This window comes from Chiroxiphia lanceolata, chromosome 14 (genome assembly GCF_009829145.1).
Source record: "Chiroxiphia lanceolata isolate bChiLan1 chromosome 14, bChiLan1.pri, whole genome shotgun sequence".
NCBI lineage: Eukaryota > Metazoa > Chordata > Aves > Passeriformes > Pipridae > Chiroxiphia > Chiroxiphia lanceolata.
In genome coordinates this window covers 16,471,618-16,480,512 of record NC_045650.1, presented here as the reverse complement: position 1 = coordinate 16,480,512, position 8,895 = coordinate 16,471,618, and the positions used below count along the sequence as shown (strand labels likewise).

The 8,895-nt window shown below is 38.5% G+C and overlaps 1 long non-coding RNA gene across 1 annotated transcript in view; it reads right to left on the bottom strand.

Moving 5' to 3' along the window:
- Positions 1 to 341: 341 nt before the first annotated feature.
- Positions 342 to 8,895, bottom strand: part of LOC116793717 — a 31,265-nt gene continuing 22,711 nt past the window's right edge. Inside the window, exon 4 of the long non-coding RNA XR_004359572.1 lies at positions 342 to 2,575. This is a non-coding gene — a long non-coding RNA (uncharacterized LOC116793717). The remainder of the gene's footprint in view (positions 2,576 to 8,895) is intronic.

The window sequence follows — 8,895 nt, the reverse complement described above, 5'->3', positions numbered from 1 at the left end:
AATTATATATTGTTTAATTTTCATACTAAAAAGAAGTAAAAAGTAGAATTATGTTTGATAATGACTATACCTGGAAGATATTGTGGAAGGTGTTGTAATTCAATCTGCCATTACAGGAGCTAAGCTATAACGAAAAGTTGCAGAAATTGAATTTGCCAATTTTAGTTACGTGCAACTTAATTATAATTGATTTAGTGCTAATGCTGGATATCTCAAGCAGAAGGCTGACTGGGTAAAGTATTTCTTATAATTCACCAAAGTTCTTTTTCTACTCCAGTTTTATATTGCATGCAGTATACTTTTAAACACTGATACTTTGATTATTATAGCTGTACCACGAGTATTGTCCAAGTACCACCTGAAATGTTGTCTTGTATCTACAGATCTCCCTTCCTCCCTCTCTTCATCAGATCTGGCTGTCAAAACTGGCCAAGTAATTGGGGCAATTAAGGTGCCCCTGAGATTTAATTATCCTTCATAATTTCTCTATATGTTTAAGAAAAATGATGATTGGCTCACAAAAACAGGTTCCCTATGGTACAATGAGAAAGAGGATATCGGAAAAGAACAAATCAGCTTTAAACTCTTGCACTTAAATGGTCCCTAAAATAACTTCAGCCCAAACACTTCCTCCTGTGCCAGTAACTTACATCACAAAGCAACATTTTAAGTATGTGTAGACAAATAAATGAGGATCATCTGTGTTCAAAGTATCCTTTGGTGTATTAGGATCCTGGTAATGACTCTCAGTTGCTAGTGTGAGGAAGATAAATGTGGCAGCTGTTTTCCCATGCCCCACTGACTCACTATTCATCTAGCTAAGTACATAGACAGTCCTCGGAGAACCTCTCCAGCCTCACAGCTCCTCTCTGGCTGAGCAGCCTTATTCCCACTGCCACAGAGCAAGAACTGATTTAGACAAACAAAACATTTTACCCTCATTATTTGGGTAGTTTATGGGGCAGAGGCTGGATGATTTCCTCCACCATGTGACTGCTGGACCAAGACTACTCACAAGGCTGTGGGGGTAGGACCATGTGCCTACAATTCACAGGAATGGCCCTTGACCAAAAATGTCTGAGACTCCTCAGGCATTTCATTGTCCAGCCCAGAAATTTTAATCTTCCACCCCTGCATCTTCATCTGACTAGAAATTATAAATTTAAAATTAAAACTTTAACTTCATATTGTGAAGAAAATATAGATTAATAACATGCATAATTGTTATTGCTTAAGTTGAATGAAAAGCTGGTTGTAAAACAGCTTTTAAACACCAGTGTACTAACACAGCACTCTCTTATTTCAGATTTCCAAATACAAATAAAATACTAAGGAGTTAATATTTCGCTCAGACAATTGAGGTGTAGCCTTTACTTCGGTTTCCAAAGCATGCATACATTTAAAAGGATAAATATGACACAACAGTACAGGAATAGGTGTATTCATGAGAAAAATGTTTATATCACATGTTTATATCTTCCCCTGGGCAAGAACATCGTCTTTCCCACCTCCACACCTCAGCTGTATGTTTCTACAAATCCATATTTACACAATTATAGTACTGAGGAAAAAGGTGTTGTGATTGCTCTAAACTCATGTCCTTTCAACCCAAATGGTTCTTACACTTTCTTCACTGTGGTTATCAAATCATGGAATTCCCTGGAATGAAATAAATTATCATTTAAAACACATAACCCTACTGAAAAAGTCAGGCTTCAAAGTCATAATAAGGTACTATCCTCTCATAGGGGATAGATTGGAAGGAATCAGTCAAACAGAAATCAGAATTTGGGGAAATGGTTAACTTCTGTCTCTGCCCAGATCTAATTTGCCTTCTATACACCCTAAATACCATAGGTATGCAGATTAAAGATTTCAGGAAGAATTCACTGTTGCTCAGCACCTTGCATATTCATATACATTCAGCAAAGTGTATGAATGCACAGTTTACACTCTCCCAGCTGAATGAGATGCTATTTTTAACATCTGCTTTGGCTGACTGCAACACATATCATAAGGCAGTTGATGATCCAGCACCCAACACATATGTCACCTTCTAATAAGCAAGCAGAGCAAATAGTAGCTACTCTTTCACCCTTTTCTCACCTGGAAAGTGTTCATACTTGGGTGTTGAGTGAGATTGAAGTGCTGCTTACTGTTCCAACAGCAGAGAAAAAAGCTGCCTGTTAACAGTAGAAGAAAACAATGTGTTTTCAGATTCAGCCAGCCTGAATTATACCTAAGTTTTGCTCCTCATACCTCTTGGTTACTTGGGTCTAGAATCATCTTATTAAAACCATGAGGCCCAAAGTGGCTGATCTGAGCCAGTCCCACATCTTTCAGTCATCCATCACACAAAGAGTCAAGAGATCACCTCCATTTTCCATGGCAACCATGGCCTTGAAACCCCTTGTCACCACCTACATACATCTTCTCACACCAGAAAGCCTCAGGGATTTTTAAGGTTTGGTTCTGGAAGACAGAAAATGGTATGTGCTTGTCCTTTGTATTTTTGCTTCCTCTGTACACTTTCCTGGTGTCTTCTCATTCACTTGCTGTTCCTGGATTGAACTGGCTGCAAATATAAAAGGGAAAAGAAATGCAGCTGACTCCATTGGCAGGTATGGACAAGAGCATGAAAGAGGGTCACTTGTGTAGTCAGCCAGGCTCAGATTCTTTAAACTTTGCTTGTCATTGTCCCCACATTAAATGTGTGTCATACAATTCATATCTGATTTCACCACTTGCTAACAGAGACTAAACATTAAAATATTGAAGGAGGCTCTGAGATGTGTTCAGTTCCTCTGGAGAAGCCATTCCCAAGTTAAATATGTTCAACATATTTACCTTACTCTGAGCCTGCCACAACCCTACTGTCACTTTATTAGCATGAACTCCCCTTGGGCAAATTTGACCCATTGTGCTGGTAGTACAATGGCATTTGAATCACAAAAAATACATTAAGCTGCATGAGAGGACTGTGCTCATCTTCATATAAAATATTAACTTCCCATTTGTCTGTAGGAAAGGAAATATCTTAGAGCAATTTCTTGGGTCTCATAGAAAAATATCAGGTAAAAAGACAATTATATTTCCTCTGAGAAATGCTCCAAATTGCTGAAAGAAGCATCTCCTAATGGTCAACTTCAAAGGATTTTTACAGCCACATGGAAAAAAACCCTCTGAGGTATGTGCCCTGTTCACCTGAATTCTGTTTCAGTTTGTTTTGCATCATCTTATTGAAGTTCCGTGAGGAATATTATTCAAAGGGGTTTCTAAATCCTTTCCTACTCACTGGCTTTTGTCAGAGGTGACATCAGTCAATACAAGATGTGAAAATATGTTGACAAAACAAGGATTTCCATATGTTTACATTTCAATTTATATACTTATCGCTATCAATCATCTATCTGTCTATACATCTATCTATAGATATACAAATATTTTTACATTAGAATAGAAAGGATTTGTTCTCTTCCTATTTCTCCTTGGCAGAGGCTGAAGGTGAGCTAAAAACAGAAATTGTGGTCAGCTCTCTTAGTTTCCAAAAAAATAAATGGCAGCTTGAAGCACCCTCAGGACTCATGGAGAAGAAGAGAGAAGAGGCAAAGGCAAGAAGTTGTGCTACACCCAGCAGCAGGAGCCATGGAAACCCACAGCATCCCTTCCTCCCTTTGTAAGTTCTCAGTTCTTTTGCTCCCCAGTTACAACTACCAAAAAAGTTAAAACCTATTTTAAAAAGGTTATTCTTTTTTTATATCTTCATATGAACTCAATTTTTTAGCCTCTATAAATGGTTCGCAAAATATACCAGTAATTTTGGTGAAAAGATAAATTTATAGGTTTCATTTATTTTGAGTTATATCACCTTTCCCTTTATATATGGTCTATGTGTTTATATGTGTTCTACTTCTCTTTTCTGATTAATTTCTGGAAAAGGAATGGGAATAAAGTAGTCAATTATAAGCAATTTACAGGCTTATTTTCAAACAGTTTTAATGAGAACTCCATTTTTAGAAAGCTGTTGAGCTTCCAAGTGATATTTAAAACTCCTAAACACAGTCTCAACCATTTAGTCATATGTGAAGTAACATGGTAGTGATAGTATAAAGCATAGAACATACCTGGGACTATTAGTTTTACTAAGTATCTAAAATTCCCATCAATGCAGTACAGCACAGTTGAAATTTCATATTTTCTTTTTAAATCTCAAGATATTTCAAATATTAGGGTATTTTTGAGTGGCAGGAGCAAAAAAAAAAAGACAAAATTGCCTCATTGCTGTCTGTCATGAACAGGAGGTATTTGTAATTGTCTGGTAATTGCCTTCAGTAATTGAAAGCCTGCCAGGTACTTACTGTATTATTTAAAATCCTGGGTAATTTTTCTGTAATTTTGCTCAACATGGTTATCACTCTGCCCTGGTTTTTACATTCTAAGGATTGCATGGCCTTCTGTGCTGCAAAGAGAGCACATTGTGATATCTGAGTGCTAGTAACATGGATAATGAGAAAGTCATGTGTTAGCAAATTCTCTTACAAATGAATTTTTTTAAAGTAGCACCTCCTGGGCTTGAATGCCTCACAAATGTTGTTCTTGATTATTACTGGGAATGACACTTAACTCCATTGTTTACATTGAGTATTACATATGATATTGTGAGGATTAATACTAATTACATATGATGCCATGATGATTAATAAAATCAGTCTCAAGTATGCAAAAAAACCTTAATCTGTTGTATAATTTTGCCCTGAAAATGTTTATGCAGTTGAAAATAAACTAGTGCCTCACCTCTGCTGTTCAGGCCTGAGCAGCCTGTGCAATTAGAGATAATCTAAGCTTGTAAAAGTTTTAAACAAGTTCTTGATTGTTGTCACTTTCAATATCATGAACTTCAGTAACTAGCACAGTGCAAGGCAAAAATGACCACCTTTTCAGAACTGAAGATCAAATACAGTGTCCAGCAGATGCATAAAAATAACAAAATTAGTTCAGTAGAAACTGTTGGGAGCCACCTTAAATATAGGACTGTTTGGTCTTAACTTAGCCTGTTTGAGCTGAACATTCCTAAGATTAGACTTTTTGTGCTTTTGTGTTTGATAGTCCATGTAAACATGTCTAGGCCGCTCCAATCCGTTTCTCTGGGATATGTAAAAGGTGGTGGCTGTATTTCCACTTGGCTGCATGAGTTGTTTTGAAAACTAATAATGAAAGTTTCTGTGAGGCAGAAGTGCCTTTCAGGAGATTGGGAACTCTTCACCTGATTACTGGGAAGCATGGGATGCCATCACAGTGACTGGAAAAGACTACAAAGCCTTTAAATGTTCTGTATGAATCCTGATTTCCTTGGAAGGTTACTTTAGTCAAACAAAGTCTCTTTTTTCCCCTACCTTGTTCAATAAGTGAACAAACCTTTGAAAAGCCTGCAGGTGATCAAAATATTCCTTGAAATCATCTCAAACAGAATGTAGCCACAAGGTAAAATTCTTACAAGAGCAAAAATTGGTCATGCACGATTACTTCCTGACACACAAAATAGCTGGCTCGGAGTTCATATCATCATTAAATAAATGGGAACTAACAAAAAGTCCTTTTTTCTTTCTCTGTACTTATTACTGCAGAATATGTTTTGACAATGTTTTCTTAGTTAATTTGGACCCAACTCAACCTTGCTTTTATTCTGTGTAATGATTTCCAGTGATGCAAAGAGGCTATATAGGCCTGCATTTTGAATTTCATAGATTTTTACTCTCACTTTGGTAGACACGTACAGGACAAGGGAAGGGGATGAGATGTAGGTCTCAATGGTGAGCAAGAGCAGCTGCTCTGCAGCAACATGGAAGGAATGCTGTATTGTAGCATGGCTTACCCTCCACTGTCATGGATGCATCAGATAAACTTGGCACAAACTCTAGATACGTATTTACTTCTCATTATTTATAAGAATATAGACTGCCTTCTGATTTACTGTGGACTTCATTCTGCTAATGTTAACCCTAGAATAACACCTTCCTCTCACATAAGGTCAGTGAAGCTCATTGCAGAATGCTGTCTGATATGACTGAGGATTTCTGAGTTGTCATCTTTCATTTCTGGTAGCTGGCAGCTTGCTCTGTTGCTCACCAGGATACACACAAAGCTTTTGGAAACAATGCTGCTAAAGAAAGCCTTTAGTGCTTTTCCTTTCAGTCCTGGCACTTGACATCTATTATACTGGTGTGTGAATGAGAGCAAATAAGTGCATGTTTAAGAAAGAAAAAAGTTGATAAAGGCATTGCTACATCCTACTCAGGTCATCAGCACAGTTTTACTAAGTGCTTTAATGAGCATCTGTTTCTTCTTCCTGCTATCAGCAGTCAGTTCATCTTTCCCCTGCATCACATCACAGCCCCACGGCCCCACTGTTCTCCTTGTCTCCATCCCAGCTAAATCCTCCCATTCCTGAACAGTCAATCCCTGCCTTCCACAGTCAGTCCCTTTGAAGCTAATTTCCCCACTCCTGAAAGAAGATTCTACTGAAAATTAAAAAAAAAAAAAAAAAAAAAAAAAAACAACACAAAGTTCAAAAACTGTAAGCTGTATGGAGAATGAGATAAATGTTGATCTGTAAAGCTTTAACAACTGGGGCCTTAATCAAAAGGTGCAGAATCATCATTCTCCTCTAAGACTGACCACGGAGCAATGAATGCACAGAGCAGTGCAACATCTTCCACATGTTAAAATTAAGAAATGAGTCTGAAATCCAGGTTCTGATCTGACTCTCACCCTTTTGATCTGAGATTAGTAGTCCTACACTTCACCAAAGTCTCTGAAAATGCCAGATGAGCTCTGAAAGCGAAGTAGAGAACTTTAGAGCTGACACCACTATCAATCCTACACTTCTCTGCTTTCAGTATTTGAAAATATTATGTTCCAAATAAGAACAGGTAAAGATTCAAATAATGATTATTACAGCCACTTGATAGTCATTTGGTATTGTGCTGTTATTAGCTATTTGGCTGAACAAAGAGGTGTTTCTGGGAGATAAACTGCCTTTCCTTAGACTGCTGCTCAGGCACAGTGTCACTAAGCCCACCAGATACAGATGGGTTCAGAGAGGAGGCAGGTCAAAGACACAAAGAGTTGGATAATTCCCTTTTTTGCACTCCAGACAGGGAGTAAGCTATTTGACAAGCAAGTGCAAACTTACTCACTCCTTATGCAAGCAAGGAGCAGGAAAAAACACTGACTGAGTCACAGTTTGTCCCGTGGTCTGACTGCATCCCCTATTTCACTGCTCACTCAGGGCCAGAGCAGCCGTGTGTCAGCCAGCAGCTTCCTTAACTGCACAGGCAGGGAAGTGCTCAAATGCATCACATCCACTTTTCCTTCCCACTGTAAGATGAACTGTAATCTTGAGAGCAAGACTAGTTATGAGGCTCTGGTTCAAAGCCAGGTTATAAAACCCAGAAACATATTCCATTCCCAGCATGACACTAATGGAATATCTCAGTGGTGAGTGGTGGTTTGAGGGCTGGTATATGAAAGACCAGGGATATAAATGATACTTATGTGCTGCAAGCTTCAAGAAAAATGACAAATGCACTGTAGTTCCTGTGATGATGATTAGCTGTGAGTGGAACACACAGGTCCGTTTGGGTGCTTTTTGCTTGTTGAAAATACTCATGACATTACTGGGGGGTGAGAGGGATGGAGCTGGGGGGAAGGAGAATGTCTAATATTTCCTTCCTTTTGTTTTCCTTTAAAGGTGAAAATGCCACAATATAAAAAGACCTCTGAGCAAGTGCTGGGTTAGACCCCATTGCTGGTGCATTTGGACAGTGGTCCCTGGGACATGAAGAACAGGTAAGCTCTTTCCAGGGGCCTGCAATGCCAGGCATGGGTTGCCTTGTTCTTGTTCAAAGAGTTCTCTTTAGGGCAGCTATCTCTATTCAAGACAGTGTCTTAGTGGCTCAGTAGCTTCTTTAAAATAGAAATTTTTGACTGCTGTGCCCAGCCTTTCATCTGACCCTTGACTTGTTTTCAGTCTCCTGTCTCTGGATGCTAATACAAGGGTAACAGCCCTTCCAGAGGCTCAGCAGCCCTGAACCTCTTTACCATACCTGGACAGACTCATTTGATATATTACAACACAACTGAATTAAAATCAGACTTACATTAATTTACTAGAAACAAAATCTTGGTGAATAAATCTTGCTTTATTGCTGCAGGGCTCTCTGTACAGAATGTTTGTTCCAATTTACCTTTTTCATAAGGCCATTGACAGCCTTTGTATGCAAACTGTAAAAAAAACTATGGGTAGACCTTACCAGTGTGCTCTAAGGTATTTCATGCTATAAAATTAGAGTGTCTGTGCATTAATTTTGGTAAGTAAATTAGCAAGGAGATAAAGGCAATTTTCTTTTCTATAGTGAATTACTGTAAACCCGATTTTTCACTTCTTTCTTGGAAGATCACCATAGCAGATCAAATAATGTATGATCTAGTAAGACACATTTCTTTTCACTGTGTCTCTCTCTCCTTCTGCTCTTCCCTTCATCACAGGAGTAAAAGTTGCATGAGAGGGTTATATATACAATTGTATTCTGCCATAGTTTGCTATATTTTCCTTCGCCTTTGGGTAAAGACGGATTTTTTTGCCCCCCAAGGAGTAACCCAGACACCTCATAGCCATAACTTCCATTATCTTCTTACCTGGAGAGCTTAGATCTATTCAACTGTGAAATAGTTTGTCCCTATATTATGCAGCCCTGGTAATTCTCTCTTTGGCATTACTCAGAGATGCCCAGGGTGGAAGCATCACCTCCAGGAAAGGAAGGTAAGAAGTTGAATGTAGCACCAGAACTTTACAATAGGAGGGAGGAGGGGAAAAAGCCAAAGATGTTCATGTAT